The following is a 23,084-nucleotide window of genomic DNA, read 5'->3' as shown; positions in this document are numbered from 1 at the left end:
GTAAACAAGAAGCGGGCAGCATTACCTCCTGCAAAAGTAAACAAACTTGTTTGTCTGAGCAATTGACTGAACAAGAAGTAGGACTGAGTGGACTTGCAGGGGCTAAAATTTTACATTGTTTTATTTTTGAATGCAAGTTTTTTGTACATAATTCTACATTTGTAAGTTGAACTTTCATGATAAAGAGATTGCACTACAGTACTTGTATTAGGTGAACTGAAAAATACTATTTCTTTGGTTTATAATTTTTACAGTACAAATACTAAAATCAAAAATATAAAGTGAACACTGTGCACTTCGTATTCTGTGTTGTACTTGAAATCAATATATTTGAAAATGTAGACAACACCCAAAAATATTTAAATAAATGGCATTCTATTATTGTTCAACAGTGCAATTAATTGTGATTACTTTTTTTAATCATGTGATTAATCGTGATTAATTTTTGTGATATGCCTTTGTAGCTCTTTGCAGTCTGCTTTGGACTTAATTATCTTGAGTAGTTTTATATCATCTGCAAATTTTGCCACCTTACTCTTTTACCCCCTTTCTTCAGATCATTTATGAATATGTTGAATAGGTCTGGTCCAAGTACACACTCTGGAAGGACACCACTATTTATCTCTCTCTGTTCTGAAAACTGACCATTAATTCCTACCCTTTGTTTCCTAGCTTTTAACGAGATACTGATATATAGAGGACCTTCTCTCTTATCCCATGACAGCTTACTTTGCTTAAAAGCCTTTACTGAAGGACCTTCACCTTTGTCCACATATTTGTTGACATCCTCAAAGAATTCTAGTATATTGTGAGGCATGATTTCCCTGTACAAAAACCACGTTGACTCTTCCCTCAACAAATCATGTTAATCTATTTGTCTGATAATTCTGTTCTTCTGTATAGTTTCAAATGGTTTGCCTGGTATTGAAATCAGGCTTATGGGCCTGTAATTGCCAGGATCACCTCTAGAGTTCTTTCTAAAAATTGACATTACATTAGCTATCCTCTAGTCATTTGGTACAGAAGCTGATTTAAATGATAGGTTACAGTTGATAGTTAGCAGTCCTGCAATTTCACATTTGAGGTCCTTTAGAACTCTTGGGTGAATATCATCAAGTCCTGGAGACTTATTACTGTTTAGTTTATCAATTTGTTCCCAAACCTCCTCTAATGGCACCTCAGTTTGGGACAATTCCTCAGATCTGTCACCCGAGAAGAATGGCTCAGATTTGGGAATCTCCCTCACATCCTCAATAGTGAAGACCAATGCAAAGAATTCTTTCAGTTTCTCCACAATGGCCTTATCATCTTTGAGTGCTCCTTTAGCATCATGATCGTCCAGTGGCCCCACCGGTTGTTTACCAGGCTTTCTGCTTCTGATGGATTAAAAAAAAAATTTTGCTATTTTTTTTTAGTCTTTGGCTAGCTGTTCTTCAAATTCTTTTTTGGTCTTTCTAATTATATTTTTACACTTCACTTTCCAGAGCTTATGCTCCTTTCTATTTTCCTCACAAGGATTTAACTTCCACATTTTAAAGGATGCCTTTTTGCCTCTCATTGCTTCTTTTACTTTGTTTTTTAGCCACGGTGGCACTTTTTTGGTTCTCTTACTATTTTTTAATTTGGAGTACACATTTAAGTTGAGACTCTATTATGTTATCTTTAAAAAGTTTCCAAGCAGCTTGCAGGGATTTCACTTTTTGGCACTGGACCTTTTAATTTCTGTTTAACTAACCTCCTCATTTTCATGTAGTTACTCTTTCTGAAATTAAGCGCTACAGTGGTGGGCTGCTGCGGTGTTTTCCCCGCCACAGGGATGTTAAATTTAATTATATTATGGTCACTATTACTGAGGGGTTCAGCTATATGCACCTCTTGGATCAGATTCTGTGCTACACTTAAGAGGAAAGGCAATTCTTGATTTAGTCTTTTGGGTTGCAAGACTAATTGCTCTAAGAAGCAGCCATTTAAGGTGTCCAGCAACTTTCTCTCTGCATGCCATCCTGAGGTGACATATATCCAGTCCATGTGGGGATAGTTGAAATCCCCCATTATTACTTAGTTTTTTATTTTAACAGTCTTTCTAAGTATTTCACAGTCACTATCACCATCCTGGTCATGAGGTCAGTAATACATCCCTACTGCTCTATTCTAATTGCTATCCATAGAGATTCTATGGTAAAGTTTGGTTCATTTAAGGTTTTTACTTCATTTGATTCTACACTTTCTTTCATATATAGTGCCACTTCCACACCAACACGTACATTTCTGTCCTTTGGATATATTTTGTATCCTGGTATTATTGTGTCCCATTGATTATCCTCCTTCCACCAAGTTTCTGTGAAGACTATTATATCAATATCCTCATTTAATACAAGTAACTCAAGTCACCTACCTTATTATTTAGACTTCTAGCATTGGCATATAAACACTTTAAAAAACTCGCCACTATTTAGCCGTTTGCCATTACATGATGTAATTGAATATGACTTTTTTTCATTTGACTGTTTTTCATCAGATCCTACCCATATTTTATTATCTTCCATCCTCTCCGCCTTACTAGGACATACAGAATCTCCATTCATAGATCCTCCCCTAAGGGCTGTCTCTGTTCAACCACATGTTCCTCTGCATCTGTTGGGTTACCCCCAGCCCTTAGTTTTAAAATTGTTCTATGACCTTTTTAATTTTAAGTGCTAGCAATTTGGTTCCATTTTGGTTTATGTGGAGCCCATACTTCCTGTATAGACTCCCCCCTTCCCAAAAGTTTCCCCAGTTCCTAATAAATCTAAGCCTCTCATCCCTACACCATCGTCTTGTCCACACATTGAGACCCTGAAGTTCAGCCTGTCTTCCTGGCCCTGAGCATGGAACTGGAAGCATTTCAGAAAATGCTACCATGGAAGTCCTGGACTTTAATCTCTTACATAACAGCCTAAATTTGGCCTCTAAGACCTCTCTCCTCTCCTTTCCTATGTCAGTGGTACCTACATGTACCACAACCACCGGCTCCTCCCCAGCACTACACCTAAGTCTATCTAGATGTCTCGAGAGAGCTGCTATCTTCGCATCAGGCAGGCAAGTCCCCATGCAATTCTCCTTGTCATCGCAAACCCAGCTATCTGTTTCTAATGATCAAATCACCCATTGCTAGTACCCGCCTCTTCCTAATAACTGGAGTTCCCTCCCTCGCAGAGGTATCCTCAGTGCGAGAGGATACCACACAGTCATAGAATCATAGACTATCAGGGTTGGAAGGGACCTCAGGAGGTCATCTAGTCCAATCCTCTGCTCAAAGCAGGGCCAATCCCCAACTAAATCATTCCATCCAGGGCTTCGTCAAGCCTGACCTTAAAACCTCTAAGAAAGGAGATTCCACCACCTCCCTAGGTAACCCATTCTAGTGCTTCACCCACTCACCCATCTGGAAGGAGGGTCTCAACTATAGGATCGTTTCCCTCTGCTCCAGTTGGATGTTCTCCTTCCCTGAGACTTTCATCCTCCTCAACAGCACAGATGCTGTCAGCACAGATGCTGTCAGACCAGGGGTGTGACCGTTCTACTGTGTCCTGGAAAGTCTCATCTATTTATCTGTCTCCATTAGCTCCTCCAGTTCAGCCACTCTGGACTCCAAAGCCTGTACATGGTCTCTAAGGGCCAGGAGCTCCTTGTGCCGAATGCACACAGACACCACCTGCCTATAGGGCACGTATTCATACATGCCGCATTGGGTACAGTAAACTGGATATTTTATTTTAATTATCTGCCAATGATCATGTTTCAGTCACATCATGTATATCACATGGGGGAAGGATAGCTCAGTGGTTTGAGCATTGGCCTGCTAAACCCAGGGTTGTGAGTTCAATCCTTGAGGGGGCCACTTAGGGATCTGGGGGAAAAATCAGTACTTGGTCCTTCTAGTGAAGGCAGAGGGCTGGACTTGATGACCTTTCAAGGTCCCTTCCAGTTCTAGGAGATAGGTATATCTCCACTTATTATTACATAGCCACAGTATATCACCTGTAGCTAAGATGACCAGACGTCCTGATAAAATCAGGACCGTCCCAATATTTAGGACCACGTTCCGACTGATCTTTGGTCAGGACACAATTTGTCCCGATATTTCATTCCACCGGGAACACTTGCCTTATTTATTTATTGCTGCTCCACCAGCGGCACTCGGCTTTTTTTTTTTATGCTCTGCTGGCAGACCCTCTCCCCCCAATGTGTCCTGATATTTTCTCCCTCTCATCTGGTCACCCTAGCTGTAGCAGAAAGAAAAAAAACCTCCATCATCCAGAAACAACCATAGATAAGTTTGTGATAAGAACCAGCACATTACAAAACGCGGTAATTGATGATAAATTGCCCAGTTTGTTTATGCAACAAACTCTCCTTCCCATATGATTGAGAACACACACTTCATTAACATGGTTCAGTCATTAAGATCAGGATACAGTCCATCCAACAGAGCAGATATCACAGGCAAATTGCTGGATAAAGTGTATGAAAGAGAAATGGAGTAGTGTGCAAAGGATCTAGAGGGTGAAATTGTTAACCTGAGTTTTGATGGGTGGAGCAATGTCCACAATGATCCTGTTGTGTGTACTTGTGTGACAACAGAAGGGAATATCTTCCTTACAGAAACAATTGATACATCAGGAAATGCACACACAGCAGAATACTTACAAGTAGTAGCAGTAAAAGCTGTAACAAACTGTTAAAAAAAATTCAAATGTCTAGTATGCAGCTTGGTCACAGACAATGATGCAAATGTATCCAAGATGAGAAGAAATTTAGAAGAGAGCCCCAAGCTAATAACATATGCTTGCAGTGCTCTTTTGATGCACCTCCTAGCCAAAGACTTCAGTGTTCCAGAAATAAAGGCTAATGTTGTTCAAATTGCAAAGTAGTTCCATAACAACCACTTCGCAGCAGCTGTTCTGAAAAAAGTAGGAGGAACCAAGCTAACTCTCCCACAAGACATGAGATGGAACTCAGTAGTGGACTGTTTTGAGCACTATATATCAAGAACTGGCCTAATCTGATGACAGTTTGTTAATAAAATTGTGACAAAAATAGATAGATGGCAGTGTCACGGGCAAAGTTCTCAACATTGGGCTTAAGAGAAATGTTGAACACATGCTGAAGCCTATTTCTGTAGCTTTGAACAAAATGCAAGGAAATAGCTGTTTTATTGCTGATGTTGTTGAAATTTGGAAGGAACGGAGTGAGATCTTAAAAAGAGAAATATGCAATGACATAGTTAAATTACAAACATTAAAAAAATGAATGGGACAAGCACTATCTCCAGCTCATTTTCTTTCAGATATTCTCAATAGATGGTATCAGGGTCAAACCTTAAACTGCTGAAGAGGAAGAGTTGGCTATGACATGGACATCCAGCAATCATCCCTCCATAATGCCAACTATAATAAACTTCAGAGCTAAGGATGAACCATTCAAGAAATATATGTTTACTGATGATGTTTTAAAGAAAGTCACACCAGTGGACTGGGGGAAGTCACTTAAGCACTTGGATTCAGAGACTCTTGAAGTAATCATCTCACTCTCAACAGCAGTAGCTTCTTCTGCCGGTGTAGAAAGAATATTTTCTTCCTTCATTCCAAATTGAGAAATTGTTTGGGACCTGAAAAAGCAGGAAACCTTGTTTTTCTTTTCCAGATTATGAACAAACAGGAAAACGAAGGTAAAGACAACTGAGTTATCTGCAGAAGCCAATATTTTAAGTTTCTCATGTTGACCTGGCTGACATAAACTATTTAATTTTTGATTTTTTTCTAAATATTTCATTTAACTATTTTAGTTAAAAACAATATTAACAAAAACAAACCTGATTTTAAAAAACTTTAATGTTTAACTAAATTCAAAAATTCATATGCTTGTTTTGTTAAAATAGTATATGTTTACTGTATGTACGTATGAAGAAAAAAATCCAGAATACATAATGTTGTTGTTTAGTTAAATAAAACAATTTAAATGTCTGTCTGATGATGTTCTCCTCCTAATACAACATGGCAAGAAAATCCTCCAAACATTAATGATTAACCTGTTGAATTGGAGATAGTTCACCTCCCAATGACTTCATAAATATCTGCTTCAATTACCTTTAGTAAATGAAATAAGCAATCATTCATTTTCTGATGCAGCTGTAAAACTAATCTGAAAAGTTTTCAAAATAAATCACTTAAAAATGTATAGTGTGTACCTTCTAAAAATGAAATCTACATCTATCTCTGAGTTGTGAAGAATATGTATTGTTATAACAACCAACAAGAATGGACTTTTTTGTAGGAATCCATGATTAAATCAAGTCTTCCTGAGTAGCCATTTAAATCATGATAAATCCACCCTGGTTTAAACAAATGTTAAGTGAATCTAGCCCTCTCTCACAACTCCCTCGCAAAACTCCCCTGTTCGCTGCTCCTGTTCGCTAGTTCCCCTGGTTCCTTAGGAGCGGGGCTTTTTAAAGCCTTGGTCTTCCTGAGTAGCCCTTCCCTCTGATTAAGGGCTGACCGGTGCTAAAGGGCTTAGGGATCAAAGTCTCGTTAAGAAGCTCTCAACCTTGCTGAGCAGGCCACTAGGCTCAGCACACAGTCCCCCAAACGAACAGACCACACAGTATATTCTAGTCAAGCAACAAGCACACCATCCTTATTCTGGCTCATTCTCTAATCACTGCCACAAACAGAAATTCTATCACTATCATATACCTCTAAAACAAACTTTTAACACTGTCTCTGTAAAAACTTTAAATAATCAATCTCTATTAAACTCACAGACAATTGAGCGCTTTTTGCATAGATGGATTTAGGGTAGAGCACCCTGACTGTGGTCTAACCACCACTGGAAATCTGTAAAGAGGTAGCTAGTTTTATTTTCAGCTGCTAAATTGCATTACAAGATAGCTAAAAGCACATGAAATATTACAGAGTGCCCACTAGCTCCTTCACAGTTAAGGCAGAGGCTAAGTTTCTGTTTAAAGCTGAATTTGAACCCTCTCTGAAATTCACAAAAGGCAAACTAGGTCTCAGAATTAATACATTTGTCTGCAGAAAATCTGAAACAATTTTAATAAGATGCTCCCAAGATTGAGAACGGCTCAATTTTTATGATGTCTCAAGTTATATAAGTTTAACAATTTTTTTTTTGCAGAGACCTAGACAAAAAACTTGCAACAGAAAGGAGGCATATCACTAGACTCTCATTCCTGAAGTGTAGAGCAGAAGGTCAAAAACAGAGTCCATAAGTTAAAACATGAAAAGTTCAGTTCTTTTTTGAACTGCAGAATAAAAACAATGGCATGGTGATAATTCTGTGGATACCAGAAATGCAAGGAAACTCCTTAGCTGCACTTCTGACTAAAATTCAGCACCCCCTCTGAACCCAATTAGGAGCAGAAAGGGAATAGAATGGAGGAAAAATTGGCACTGAAGTTGTGCAAGGAGCACAGTTAACACCTCAACTCCTCCAGGAGCTGATCAAACTTAATAAACTTCCTACTGCGTGCTTGCGCTCAATCCCATTTTGAAGAAACAGGGCTAGTCCTTCAAACTAACTAACAGCACAGAGGCTGAGGACAGGGACAAAAGTTTGGGAAGGAAATTCAGGGAAGGAGAAGAAAATGGGGGCATAAACCACCTCTCTGCACAGGATGTTAAATTATTTTGATTTAAATCACCAATTTTAATCACAATTTAAATCAGAGCAGAACACCTTGATTTAAATAGATTTTAATTTTGTTTTGAACTTCTATGTACTTTTAAATTATCTTCTTAATGAAAAGCTCATTCTCAGTGGTTGGTATAGCCATTAGAAATACGCTAATTTGTAACTAAATAGAGCCTCTTACATCTAATTTAGTACTTTCTGCTAACCAGGAAGATAAACTTTGTTTATAAAAATTTATTTAAGCAATTATATAGCTTAACATATGTGATGCTGAGCCAGCAAGGGTTAAGCAACTAGAAGACTAGATCACCTGAAAGCAATGTGATCTAATTAGCCTGCAGAGGCTAACATTCAGTTCCTGCCTATAATGTTTCTTTAATATAGTCTACTGATTCAGAGATCAAAAGAGATTATCATTTAGATAGGATTTGTGGTGTAACAGTATTGTCTTCACTCCTCTTTGAAATTTGAGACTCCACATAGTAAAATAACCTGTTTGAATGGTTAATTGCTTTATGCTAATTAATGCAACTAGTTACTGGTGTATGCCTAGGGGGGAAAAAATTAGCTTCAAAACATCAATGTACATTACTTATTCTTCATCCAAGGAAGACCTGCTGTGATCATTTTCTCACAAGAGACTTATCAGCGGAGCTTCAAGCCATAAAGGAAGTTTTGGGCCTGGTCCTTGCTATCTCAGATCTGCTTAAACTTTGACAAGGAAAGTCCAAGCCCGTAAAACTGAGGTCTCTAGGTCTACTCTGGAATAACCCTGAAATTTCTCATGGAAGAAAAAACGGTTACTCATCTTCTTCTAACTGTTGTTCTTTGAGATGTGTTGTTCATGTCCATTCCAATCAGATGTGCGCGCCCCACGTGCACGATCATCAGAAACTTTTTCCCTCAGCAGCTCCTGTCAGGCTGGCTAGGAAGCCCCATGGAGTGGCGTCTCCATGGTGCTCAATATATGACCCTGCCATCCCAACCCCTTTTCAGTTCCTTCTTACTGGCTACTCTGACAGAGGGGAAGGAGGGTGGATATTGGAATGGACGTGAACAACAAATCTTGAACAACAGTTACAAGAATTTGAGTAACCGTTTTTTCTTCGAGTGATTGTTTATGTCGATTCCATTCAGGTGACTCCCAAGCTCTCCCATGGGGGTGGGGTCGGAGTTAAGGAATCACTGACTGGTACACGGCTCTGCCAAAAGGTGCATCGTCTCTAGCATGCTGGGTGATTGCATAGCGGGTGGCAAATCTATGCACCGAGTACCAGGTCGCTGCTCTGCAGATATCCTGGATGGGCACCTGGTCCAGGAAAGCAGAGGATGAGGCTTGGGCTCTTGTTGAGTGGGCCGTAATAGCCAGGGCTGGGAGCTTAGCAAGGTCATAACAGGTATGGATGCAATCTGTAATCCAGGAAGAAGTACGTTGTGAGGAGACTGGAAGCCCCTTCATCCAGTTGGCCATCACTACAAACTGCTGGCTCGACTTTCTGGAAAGCTTCATGTGCTAAATGTAGAATGCTAGCACTCTCCGCACCTCTAGTGAGTGAAGCCTCTGCTCTTGTGCATTAGCATGTAGCTTGGGACAGAAAACTGGTAGAAAAATGTCCTGGCTGATGTGGAATTGTGATACCACCTTGGGCAGGAAGGCTGGGCGTGGCCTAAGCTGTACCTGGTCCTTGTATTAGACTGTGTAGGTGGGGGGTTCGAGGTTAGCGCTCTTAACTCCGACACTCTCCTGGCTGATGTGATGGCACCCAGAAAGATCACCTTCCATGAGAGATACAGAGGGGAACATGTAGCCGGTGGCTCGAATGGGGCTCCCATTACTCTAGCTAGGACCAGATTGAAGGTACCGGTGAACTGGACTGTGGATAGAGTCGTTCCATGCCCTTAAGGAAACAGTCCACCATAGGGCTGGCGAACACTGAGCGCCCAACTCTCCCGGTGGAATGCTGAGATGGCCGCACGGTGTACGGCCATGGATGATCCGGCCAGGACTTGCTGCTTCAGGTGCAGTAGATATTCCAGGATGAATGGTATAGATGCCTGAAGTTAGGGTACATGACTGCGATCGCACCAGCACAAGAATCTTTTCCATTTGGCCAGCACCTTTCCCACCGATTCCATGCATTGGTGCTCCATTGGGTTTAACTTTGAAGCTTCAAAGCTATGAGATGGAGGGACTTGAAGTCTGGGTGAAGCAGGCAGCCGTGGTCCTGTGTAATAAGATCGGGGAGGAGCGGCAACACTCTCAGGGTGTCCACTGACAGCTCCGGAAGCGTGGTGTACCAATGTTGGCACTGCCACGCAGGAGGCCAGCAGAATTACCTCCGCCTTGTCTCTGCGGACCTTGAGGAGAACCTTGTAGACAAGTGGTATCGGAGGGAAGGCATATAGTAGATGGTTCCCCCAAGGTATCATGAATGTGTCTGAGATAGAGCCCGGACTGTCCTTTTGGAAGGTGCAAAACGCTGGACACTTCCTGTTGCTCCTGGTGGTGAATATGTCTATCCGGGGAAACCCTCACCTTTGGAAGATGGAATGTATGACATCCATCAGGATGACCACTCAGGCCTATGGAATGACCTGCTGAGGTGGTCCGCAAACTCGTTCCATGTTCCAGGGAGATAGGATGCCTCCAGGTGAATGGAGTGGGCTATACAGAACTCCCAGAGGTGGAGAGCCTCCTGACAGAGAGGAGAGGAGCAGGCTCCATCCTGCTTCTTTATGTAAAACATGCAGTGGTGTTGTCAGTCAACACCACCATGCACTATCCTTGCAATATGGTATGGAAGGTCTGGCAGGCTCTCTCACCGCTATGAGTTCCTTTATATTGATGTGGAACAGTGTCAAGGTCCAATTCTCACTTTGAACTTTAGCGTCCAGAAAGTGGGGACCTGCATGTACCCCTCTAAACTTAATTCCTAGCTTAGATTTGATAACACTGCCACCAACCAAAATATAGTGTTTGGTACACTTCTGTCCCCCAAAAACCTTCCCTGGGGAACCCAAGATCCAAATCCCCTGGGTCTTAAAACAAAGAGGAATAAACAATTCCCCATCCTTCCCCCTCCCAGCTTTTCCCCTCCCTAGGTTACCCTGAGAGATCACTGTGATTCAACTCCTTGAATCTTAAAACAGAGAGGAATTAACCTTTCCCCCCTCTTCCTTTTCCCCCACCAATCCCTGGTGAGTTCAGACCCAATCCCCTTGGGTCTCACACAGGAAAAAGAAATCAATCAGGTTCTTAAAAAGAAAAGCTTTTAATTAAAGAAAGAAAAAGTAAAAATTATCTCTGTAAAATCAAGATGGAAAATGTTTACAGGGTCTCAACTTTACATAGACCACAGGGATTCCCTCCCCCCTTAGCCTAAGTATAAGTTACAGCAAACAGAGGTAAAATATCCTTCCAGCAAAAATACACATTTGCAAATAAAGAAAACAAACAAAAAAGACTATTCCACCTGCTAGCTATTACTTATTATTTTGAACCTGAGAGACTGTTTCAGAAAGCTTGGAGAAAACTGATTGCACGCCTGGCTCCTCTTAATCCCAAGAGAGAACAACGAACAACCCAAAAAGCACAAACAAAGACTTCCCTCCACCAAGATTTGAAAGTATCTTGTCCCCCGATTGGTCCTCTGGTCACGTGTCAGCCAGGTTCACTGAGCTTCTTAACCCTTTACAGGTAAAAGAGACATTAACCCTTAACTATCTGTTTATGACAAATGGGATCTTGGATTTTGATCACTTGCCCTGAGTCTGTAAGTCTCCTAATTGAGACCCCCAACCCTTGTCTGATGCGTCCACTACTAAGGTCATGGATGGTTGAGGGGTGCTGAATGGGACTGCTTCGCAGACCATGCGAGGGTCCAACCACCAGCCTAGGGTATCTACGACTCACAACAGAACATTTACTGCTGAGTCTAAACTGTCTTGATCCAGGCGATAAGCCGCAGTGAGCCACGCCTAGAATGGTCTGAGCCTCAGCCTGGCATGCCTGACCATACAGGTGCATGCTGCCATGTGTCTCAGGAGACAGGTATGTCCTCATGGTTGTAGTGGGGTATTGTCTGAGAGTCTGAATGACATTTGACAGAGTTTGTAATTTTGGCACTGGAAGAATGGCTCTTGCCTGAACCAAGTCCAGCACTGCCCCGATGAATTCTATTAGTTGGGTGGGTGACAACATTGACTTGTCCACATTGTCTCTGGAAAGTCTCTCTGATTAACCGGACCTGGAACTCCACCTGCTCCCTGGAGTGCTCCTACAGAAGCCAGTCATCGAGGTAGAGATACACCTTCTCTTGCGGAGAAAGGCTGCAACCACGGACATGCACTTGGTGAACACTTGGGAGGCTGCTGATAACACAAATGGGAGCACTGTGAACTGATAATGTATGCAGTTGACAACAAACTACAAGAAATGTCTGTGGGCCGGCCAAACAGCTATATGAAACTAGGTGTCTCATGTCAAGGGCAGCATATCAGTCCCCCAGATCCAGGGAAGGAATAATTGCGCTCAGGGAGACCATGTGGAACTTCAACTTAACTATCAACTGATTGAGTCCTCACAGAACTAAGATGGATCTGAAACCACTTCCCTTTGCCTTGGAGATTAGGAAATAACATGAGTAGAATCCCTTGCCCCTTAGCTCCTGAGGAACATCCTCCACTGCCCCTATTGCGAGGAGCAATTGCACCTTTTGGATAAGGAGTTGCTCATGAAAGGGGTCCCTGAAGACAGATAGGGAACAGGGGTGGAAAGGAGGGGAGAAGCAGAATTGAAGAGCACTCCCACCTCTACCATGCAAAGAACCCAGCGGTCTGATGTTATATGAGACCACACACGGTAGAAGTAGGATAGATGGTTCAGAAAGCGGGGGGCAACAATCCGGGATAGCAGCTGGTATGCCGTCCTCGGGCATCCCTTCAAAATCCTTGCTTGGACACCAACGATGGCTTGGTCGGGCCCTGCCTTTGGCCTGAGGGAGAGTTGAAAGGTCATTGTCCCTTATTCCTGCCCCATGGCGGTATGTATCCTGCCTCAGGCGGGGTTCGTATTGCCTCTGCTGTTCTTGGGGCTGAGACTTGAAGGGTTTTCTCTGGGTAGCAGGAGTGTGCATACTCAGAGATTTCATAGTTGCCCTTGAGTCCTTTAGGCTGTGGAGCCCCGAGTCTCTCTGATCCGAAAACAGACTGCACCCTTAAAGGGAAGGTCCTGCAGGGTCTGCTGAATTTCCAGTGGAAGCCCGGAAGCTTGGAGCCATACAGCTCTTCACATGACCACCCCAAAGGAGATGGTACATGCTGCAGAGTCAGCCGAGTCCAGGGAGCCCTGAACGGATGTCCTGGCCACTGCCTTCCCCTCCTCGACCAGAGTCAATAATTCAGTGGGAAGCAATTCCTTGTATTTGGACATGGAGTCCCACGAGTTACGATTATACTTGCTGATGATAGTTTGTTGGTTAGCTATCCTCAGATGTAGTCCCCCTGTGGCATAAACTCTCCTGGCAAAGAGGTCTACACATTTGGCCTCTAGCCTTGGGAGCCGGTGCCTGCTGCTCCTGGCGCGCCTTCTCATTTACTGCTGAGACCACGAGGGAGCAAGGGTGTCAGTGGCAGAATAAGAATTCATGTCCCTTGGAGGAAACAAAGTATTTTCTCTCCTCACCCCCGGTGGTGGGTGGAATGGACTCTGGAGTCTGCCACAGGATACAATAATTGTTGCAAATAGTGTTAAGGTATGTCTACACTATGGGATTATTCCGATTTTACATAAACCGGTTTTGTAAAAACAGATTGTATAAAGTCGAGTGCACGCGGCCACACTAAGCATATTAATTCAGTGATGTGCGTCCATGTACCGAGGCTAGCGTTGATTTCCGGAGCATTGCACTGTGGGTAGCTATCCCATAGCTATCCCATAGTTCCTGCAGTCTCCCCCGCCCACTGGAAATCTGGGTTGAGATCCCAATGCATGATGGTGCAAAAACAGTGTCGCGGGTGATTCTGGGTAAATATCATCACTCAATCCTTCCTCCGTGAAAGCAACGGCAGACAATCATTTCACACCCTTTTTCCCTGGATTGCCCTAGCAGACGCCATGGCATGGCAACCATGGAGCCTGTTTTGCTTTTTGTCACTGTCACCATATATGTACTGGATGCTGCTGACAGAGGCGGTACTGCAGCGCTACACAGCAGCATTCATTTGCCTTTGCAAGGTAGCAGAGATGGTTACCATCCCTATTGCACCGTCTGCCATTGTAAATTGGCAATGAGATGACGGTTATCAATCATTTTGTACCGTTTGCAATTGGAAATTGGCGATGATGGTTATCAATCATTTTGTACCGTCTGCTGCTGTCATGTGTGCTCCTGGCTGGCCTCGCTGAGGTTGGCCGGGGGCGCATGGACAAAAACGGGAATGACTCCCCGGGTCATTCCCTTCTTTATGTTTTGTCTAAAAATAGAGTCAGTCCTGCCTAGAATATGAGGCAAGTCTACTAGAGAGCCAGAAAGCACGGCCGCTCCGAGTCAAAGGCCCAGAGATCTCACAGAAATGATGAACTGCATGCCATTCTAGGGGGTGCCCCTGCAACAACCCCACCCGTTGCTTCCCTCCTCCCCCAACCCTTCTGGGCTATCATTGCAATGTCCCCCCATTTGTGTGATGAAGTAATAAAGAATGCAGGTATAAGAAACACTGACTTTTTAGTGAGATAAAATGAGGGAGAGGCAGACTCCAGCTGCTATGATAATCCAGACAGGACATTAAAGGGTGGGGGAGAGAGAAGCGTAGCCTCCCACTGCTATGATAGTCCAGGGAGTACAAAATATTTTCTTTAGACATGAAAGGTGGGGGGTGGGCTGATGGAGCTCAGGCTCCAGTTGCTATAATGAAGACGGTTACCAAGCATTATGTACCGTCTGCCAGGAATGACAGGGAGTCATTCCCATTTTTACCCAGGCGCCCCCGGCGGACCTCACCGAGGCCAGCCAGGAACACTCACGGGATGATGACGGTTTTCCACCATTTTGTACCGTCTGCCATCAGGAAAGGAAGGGGAGGGCTGCAGCACCACGTCTACCAGCAGCATGCAGTAGACATACGGTGACATTGAAAAATAGCAAGAAATTATTTTTTTCCCTTTTCTTTCATGGGGGGGGGACGGGGGGGTAAATTGACGAGATATACCCTGAACCACCCCAGAAATGTTTTTGACCCTACAGGCATTGAGAGCTCAGCCAAGAACGCAAATGCATTTCGGAGTCTGCGGGAACTGTGGGATAGCTGGAGGCCTCAGTCCTCCCTCCCTCCCTCCATGAGCATCCATTTGATTCTTTGGCTTTCCGTCACGCTTCATAGCCTGGAGATTTTTTCAAATGCTTTGTCATTTCGTCTTTTGTAACGGAGCTCTGATAGAACAGATTTGTCTCCCCATACAGCGATCAGATCCAGTATCTTCCATACAGTCCATTCTGGAGCTCTTTTTGGATTTGGGACTGCATCGCCACCCATGCTGATCAGAGCTCCACGCTGGGCAAACAGGAAATGAAATTCAAAAGTTCGTGGGGCTTTTCCTGTTTACCTGGCCAGTGCATCTGAGGCCATGTCTACATCTAAAATTTTGCAGCGCTGGTTGTTACAGCTGTATTAGTACAGCTGTATAGGGCCAGCGCTGCAGAGTGGCCACACTTACAGCAACCAGCGCTGCAAGTGGTGTTAGATGTGGCCACACTGCAGCGCTGTTGGGCGGCTTCAAGGGGGGTTCCGGGACCGAGAGAGCAAACCGGGAAAGGAAACCAGCTTCGCCGCGGTTTGCTCTCTCGGTCCCGGAGCCAGCCAGCAAACCGCGGGGAAGGAGACCTGCTTGCTCGGGGTTCCGGGACCGAGAGAGCAAACCGGGAACGCCGCGGTTTGCTCTCTCGGTCCCGGAGCCAGCCAGCAAACCGCGGGGAAGGAGACCTGCTTGCTCGGGGTTCCGGGACCGAGAGAGCAAACCGGGAACGCCGCGGTTTGCTCTCTCGGTCCCGGAGCCAGCCAGCAAACCGCGGGGAAGGAGACCTGCTTGCTCGGGGTTCCGGGACCGAGAGAGCAAACCGGGAACGCCGCGGTTTGCTCTCTCGGTCCCGGAGCCAGCCAGCAAACCGCGGGGAAGGAGACCTGCTTGCTCGGGGTTCCGGGACCGAGAGAGCAAACCGGGAACGCCGCGGTTTGCTCTCTCGGTCCCGGAACCCCGAGCAAGCAGGTCTCCTTCCCCGCGGTTTGCTGGCTGGCTCCGGGACCGAGAGAGCAAACCGCGGCGTTCCCGGTTTGCTCTCTCGGTCCCGGAACCCCGAGCAAGCAGGTCTCCTTCCCCGCGGTTTGCTGGCTGGCTCCGGGACCGAGAGAGCAAACCGCGGCGTTCCCGGTTTGCTCTCTCGGTCCCGGAACCCCGAGCAAGCAGGTCTCCTTCCCCGCGGTTTGCTGGCTGGCTCCGGGACCGAGAGAGCAAACCGCGGCGTTCCCGGTTTGCTCTCTCGGTCCCGGAACCCCGAGCAAGCAGGTCTCCTTCCCCGCGGTTTGCTGGCTGGCTCCGGGACCGAGAGAGCAAACCGGGAAAGGAAACCAGCTTGATTACCAGAGGCTTCCTCCTTCCACGGAGGTCAAGAAAAGCGCTGGTGAGTGTCTACATTGCATTACCAGCGCTGGATCACCAGCGCTGGATCCTCTACACCCGAGACAAAACGGGAGTACGGCCAGCGCTGCAAACAGGGAGTTGCAGCGCTGGTGATGCCCTGCAGATGTGGACACTCTCAAAGTTGCAGCGCTGTAACTCCCTCACCAGCGCTGCAACTTTCTGATGTAGACAAGCCCTGAGTTCAGATTGCTTTCCAGACCGGTCACAATGGTGCACTGTGGGATACCGCCCGGAGGCCAATACCGTCGATTTGCGGCCACACTAACCCTAATCCGACATGGCAATACTGATTTCAGTGCTACTTCACTCATTGGAAAGGAGTACAGAAACCAATTTGAAGAGCCCTTTATATTGATATAAAGGGCCTTGTTGTGTGGACGGGTGCAGGGTTAAATCGGTTTAACGCTGCTAAATTCGGTTTAAACGCGTAGTGTAGACCAGGCCTTAATGACCGGCAACGTCACTCTGGAAGGGTCTTCCGGTGTGAGACTGTCCACCACTGGATCCTCTGACTCGATGACATCCTCCGCCTGTAGGCCCATGTTAAGGGCAATGCAGTGGAGCAGGTCCTGGTGTGCCCTACGGTCAACCTGAAGCTGATGCTCGTTCCATTGTCTTATCAGGCAAAGATGATGAGGAAGCCAGTGGAGGTACAGGGTCATCGTGGCCCACTATGTGCCCAGGTTGCTCCTGGGTAGCATTGGTGTCTAGTGGTTCAGCACGGTCAGATGTGACCTGGGCTATGGGTGGGTCTGGAGCCAGTTCCATTGTCCCCTCTGTAGTATGAGGGGGCAAGCCAGATAGGGTTGCCGTTGTAATACGAGGGGCGGGTCTATCCACCAGTGACCGTGCAGGATGATGCCCCGATGTCATGGACCTAGAAACCCTGGAAGGAGTATCCTGGACCTGATGGCAAGCCCAGGGGGTCCAGAAGGGCCACTTTGCAGCAGATGACCACTGTGGCTGCCAGGTCAACTGTGCGTGTTTCCGGCGCTTATCCAACCTGTGCCTACTGCGCCACGAGTAGCAGGAGTCAGCCTCAGAGACCGAGGATCCCGAGGGAGACGACCACGGAGGTGCCAACGATTCTTGAGATGGTGGTCAGTGCCCAGAAGAGGAATTCAGGGATCGGAGCTGCAATATCATGTAGAGGATCAGTGCCGGCTGTCCTGCGACTTAGACTCGTGCCAGAAGTCCGGTGTCGGAGAACTGCTCCTGTGTTCCAGTGCTGTTCCCTTGGTGCTGGAGACAGAGTGTCGTACTCCCTGCGCCAGGCGATCTTGTACCAAGGCCAGTGCCAGGGAGTGTTGTGATGATGTAGGCTGGGAATGGTGCCTGTCTGGCAATGGAGAGGGCCTCATCACCACAAACTTGCCTCTAGATGGCACCCATATGGCCAGTGCCAGAGGCTCCTCTCTAACAGCAAGTGGCTGAGGCGCAGTATTTCCTATAAATTCCTCTGCAGCCTCCAAAGTGTCTGGGGTGGAGTGAGCTTCCAACTCCTCCACCAAACAATGCCCCGCTGGAGAGACATTGAGTGCCAGGCTCAATGGTGCCAACTGGAGCATCAGAGTTGAAGGCACAAGTTCATGCTGCTTGGAATTTGAGTTCTTCCTGTGAGGCAGCAAAGTCTCCTGGGATGGTCTTGCTCTCTGAGGAGAGCGCCCTCTGCCTGCCTTCTTCTGGTGCGTGAAGGGCACCAGTGATGTTGACTGGTACCGGGGATCTGTGGTACCGAGGGTCTCTAGAACCAGAGTCCTTCCTCGGTACCGATTCGCGGACCGAGACCGGAGCACTCTGCACCAAGCCCGGGACTTGGCAGTCAGGTGCCTCTGGACGGAGTGCGGCTTCCATTAATAGCTGCTTGAAACAGAAGTTGTGTTTATTCCTAATCCTAGGCTTGAAAGCCTTACAAATCTTACAATGCTCAGACTGATATGCCTCCCCTAAACACCTCAGGCACAAGTCGTGAGGGTTGCTACTGGGCATAGGCTTCTTGAATACACCGCAAGATTTACACCCAGGGGCTTGAGGCATGCCCCGAAGCCCAAGGCGGGATGAGGGGAGAACATCCACCCACCAAGTCTACCCTAACTACAGATAACAATAAACTAACTACAAAACAAAACACTGAGTAGGACTAAGTAATAGCTAAGGGAACACTTGCAAGTAAGCAAAACGCAGTTCCAATGCTGCCACGGACAGTAAGAAGGAAAAGAAAGGGGGTTGGGATGGCAGGGTCTTATATTGAGCACCATGACGACGCCATTTCCAGGGGGCTCCCTAGCCAACCTGACGGGAGCTGCTAAAGAGAAAAGTTTCCAATGACCATGCACACAGCACATGCACACCTGATTGGAATTGACATGACTAATCACTCGAAGAAGAATTTGAACAAACTATGCACATGGACAGCCTATATAACCTTTTAAATTGATTCCAGAAGGAATTTTACATGTCAGCAGCCTCACTATCTCTGCCATGAAACTGACCTAAGAACTCTATTCATATCTGTATGTATAATGATCTTTAACCATAGCAACTCTCTTTTCTTTTCTTTTTTATTAAGCATGTATTTGGGTAAGATCTGAAATACTCATTGATCTGGTGGGTAATGTGCCTGATCTCTCAAGATTGATAGAAATGTACATATGGTGAATAAGATTTTTTAGTAATCCTCCCTATATTGGAGTTGGCTGTCTGGTTGGGAGCCAAATGCTGGATTGCTTACAAGGAACTGTATTTTGGCTTCTTGGTAACCAGTAAGGTATTACAGAAGTTATTTGGTTACTGGCTTGGTGAAATGTAATTATAGAATAAACCACCAGTTTTGCAGATCACCTGCCCTGTTATTCGTAGTGTTCCACTGACTGAGCATTCTCAGCATATCCCCTTCAGCAACCATGGTCACAACATACATTTAATCAGATTCTTTATTTTTACATTTTTATTATGTTAAAATGGTTAATGGCATTTCTTATTTATTAATTTTTTACTTGTGGTTTTGTATCAGGCCTCATTTATATGGAAATTGCAATTCAATTAAAATGCGCAGGAGCAGCATATGAAGTATGTTCTGCATTTCAAATTGTTTTGTTAAACACATTTCTTATGTACCCAGAACATTTAAGGTAGTTTTAGCTTAATAAATCAGTTTGTTTCAGTTAACAAAAGGAAAAGTAGTTAGTGAATTGAAGTGACTCTTTCTGGTCACGATATCCTTCAAGCATTTCTATCTAGTAGATTTAATCCTCTAACCTGATTATAATCTTAGGCCGCATCTATCCTAGTGAGTTTATAGCGGCATAGCTGTATTGATACAGCTGCGCCGTTGTAAGAGCACTCATGTAGCTGCTCTATGCCGATAGGAGAGAGCTCTCACATTGACATAAAAAAAACATCTCAATGAGAGGTGGTAGCTACATCAGTGGGAGAAACTCTCCCGCAGACATAGCGCTGTGCACACTACCACTTATGCCAGTGTAATTTAGGTCACTCACAGGGGTATTTTTTTCACACCTCTGAGCAACATAAGTTTTGCTAGCGTAAGTGGTAGTACAGACGTGGCCCTAGATTGGAGGTGGAAGACAAGCTTTCCTGCTTTTCAACTCCTAATTGGTTTCTCAACTTTGAATTAACTAGTCCAAAGGAAGAAAATATTTCTGTCTGAATGTTCACAAGAGGCTACTGCTATCAAAAGCTGGTTTTGCAATTCAACGAACGCCACTTCCAGCTGTTTACCAACAACTTCCACCAGTTCACTGGTTTGACTCTCTTGAAAACTCAGCCAGCAAACATGAACAGTTGGGGTTGGTCCTGCTTTGAGGTCTCTTCCAATCCTAATCTTCTATGATTCTATAAGCTTGAATGGCTCACCTCCAGCCATGAAATGTATTATAGTTCGCATGATTGATGGATGATTAGCTCACAGCAGTATCTCTCTCTTATAGATTCATAGACTCCAGGACTGGAAGGGACCTCGAGAGGTCATCGAGTCCAGTCCTCTGCCCTCATGGCAGGACCAAATATTGTCTAGACCTTCCCTAATAGACATTTATCTAACTTACTCTTAAATATCTCCAGAAATGGAGATTCCACAACTTCCCTAGGCAATCTATTCCAGTGTTTAACTACCCTGACAGTTAGGAACTTTTTCCTAATGTCCAACCTAAATCTCCCTTGCTGCAGTTTAAGCCCATTGCTTCTTGTTCTATCATTGGAGGCTAAGGTGAACAAGTTTTTTCCCTCTTCCTGATGACACCCTTTTAGATACCTGAAAACCGCTATCATGTCCCCTCTCAGTCTTCTCTTTTCCAAACTAAACAAACCCAATTCCTTCAGCCTTCCTTCAGAGGTCATATTCTCAAGACCTTTAATCATTCTTGTTGCTCTTCTCTGGACGCTCTCCAATTTCTCCACATCTTTCTTGAAATGCGGTGCCCAGAACTGGACACAATACTCCAGCTGAGGCCTGACCAGCGCAGAGTAAAGTGGAAGAATGACTTCTCGTGTCTTGTTTATAACACACCTGTTAATGCATCCCAGAATCACATTTGCTTTTTTTGCAACAGTATCACACTGTTGACTCATATTAAGCTTGTGGTCTACTATGACCCCTAGATCTCTTTCTGCCATACTCCTTCCTAGACAGTCTCTTCCCATTCTGTATGTGTGAAACTGATTGTTCCTTCCTAAGTGGAGCACTTTGCATTTATCTTTATTGAACTTCATCCTGTTTACCTCAGACCATTTCTCCAATTTGTCCAGATCATTTTGAATTTTGACCCTGTCCTCCAAAGCAGTTGCAATCCCTACCAGTTTGGTATCGTCCGCAAACTTAATAAGCGTACTTTCTATCCCAACATCTAAATTGTTGATGAAGATATTGAACAGAACCGGTCCCAAAACAGACCCCTGCGGAACCCCACTTGTTATACCTTTCCAGCAGGATTGGGAGCCATTAATAACTACTCTCTGAGTACGGTTATCCAGCCAGTTATGCACCCACCTTATAGTAGCCCCATCTAAATTGTACTTTCCTAGTTTATCTATAAGAATATCATGCGAAACTGTATCAAATGCCTTACTAAAGTCTAGGTATATCACATCCACCGCTTCTCCCTTATCCACAAGGCTCGTTATCCTATCAAAGAACGCTATCAGATTAGTTTGACACGATTTGTTCTTTACAAATCCATGCTGGCTATTCCCTATCACCTTACCACCTTCCAAGTGTTTGCAGATGATTTCTTTAATTACCCGCTCCATTATCTTCCCTGGCACAGAAGTTAAACTAACTGGTCTGTAGTTTCCTGGGTTGTTTTTATTTCCCTTTTTATAGATGGACACTATATTTGCCCCCTTCCAGTCTTCTGGAATCTCCCCCGTCTCCCATGATTTCCCAAAGATAATAGCTAGAGGCTCAGATACCTCTTCTATTAACTCCTTGAGTATTCTAGGATGCATTGCATCAGGCCCTGGTGACTTGCAGGCATCTAACTTTTCTAAGTGATTTTTTACTTGCTCTTTTTTTATTTTATCTTCTAAACCTACCCTCTTCCCGTAAGCATTCACTATATTAGACATTCCTTCAGACTTCTCAGTGAAGACCGAAACAAAGAAGTCATTAAGCATCTCTGCCATTTCCAAGTCTCCCGTTACTGTTTCCCTCTCCTTACTGAGCAGTGGGCCTACCCTGTCATTGGTCTTCCTCTTGCTTCTAATGTATTGATAAAAAGTCTTCTTGTTTCCCTTTATTCCCATAGCTAGTTTGAGTTCATTTTGTGCCTTTGCCTTTCTAATCTTGCCTCTGCATTCCTGTGTTATTTGCCTATATTTGTCCTTTGTAATCTGACCTAGTTTCCATTTTTTATATGACGCCTTTTTATTTTGTAGGTCACGCAAGATCTCGTGGTTAAGCCAAGGTGGTCTTTTGCCACATTTTTTATCTTTCCTAACCATCGGAATAGCTTGCTTTTGGGCCCTTAATAGCATCCCTTTCAAAAACTGTCAACTCTCCTCAGTTGTTTTTCCCCTCAGTTTTGATTCCCATGGGACCTTACCTATCCGCTCTCTGAGCTTACCAAAATCCGCCTTCCTGAAATCCATTTTCTCTATTCTGCTGTACTCCCTTCTACCCTTCCTTAGAATTGCAAATTCTATGATTTCATGATCACTTTTACCCAAGCTTCCTTCTACTTTCAAATTCTCAATAAGTTCCTCCTTATTTGTTAAAATCAAGTCTAGAACAGCTTCCCCCCTAGTAGCTTTTTCAACTTTCTGAAATAAAAAGTTGTCTGCTATGCAGTCCAGGAACTTATTGGATAGTCTGTGCCCCGCAGTGTTATTTTCCCAACATATATCTGGATAGTTGAAGTCCCCCATCACCACCAAATCTTGGGCTTTGGATGATTTTGTTAGTTGTTTGAAAAAAGCCTCATCCACCTCTTCCACCTGATTAGGTGGCCTGTAATAGACTCCCAGCACGACATTACCCGTGTTTTTTTTACCCCTTTTAGCCTAACCCAGAGAGCTCAACACTTCCGTCTCCTATGTCCATCTCCACCTCAGTCCAAGTGTGTACATTTTTAATATATAAGGCAACACCTCCTCCCTTTTTCCCCTGTCTATCCTTCCTCAGCAAACTATACCCATCCACACCAACATTCCAGTCGTTTGTATTATCCCACCAAGTTTC

General features: G+C 44.7%; 1 protein-coding gene across 3 annotated transcripts in view; it reads right to left on the bottom strand.

Moving 5' to 3' along the window:
- The window catches only part of LPCAT1 (lysophosphatidylcholine acyltransferase 1), a 200,921-nt gene that overhangs the window by 160,896 nt on the left and 16,941 nt on the right, over positions 1-23,084 (bottom strand). The gene's annotated exons all lie outside the window — the stretch shown is intronic.

Source organism: Gopherus evgoodei, chromosome 2 (assembly GCF_007399415.2).
Source record: "Gopherus evgoodei ecotype Sinaloan lineage chromosome 2, rGopEvg1_v1.p, whole genome shotgun sequence".
Classification (NCBI taxonomy): Eukaryota; Metazoa; Chordata; order Testudines; family Testudinidae; genus Gopherus; species Gopherus evgoodei.
This window is presented reverse-complemented; position numbering and strand designations above follow the sequence as displayed.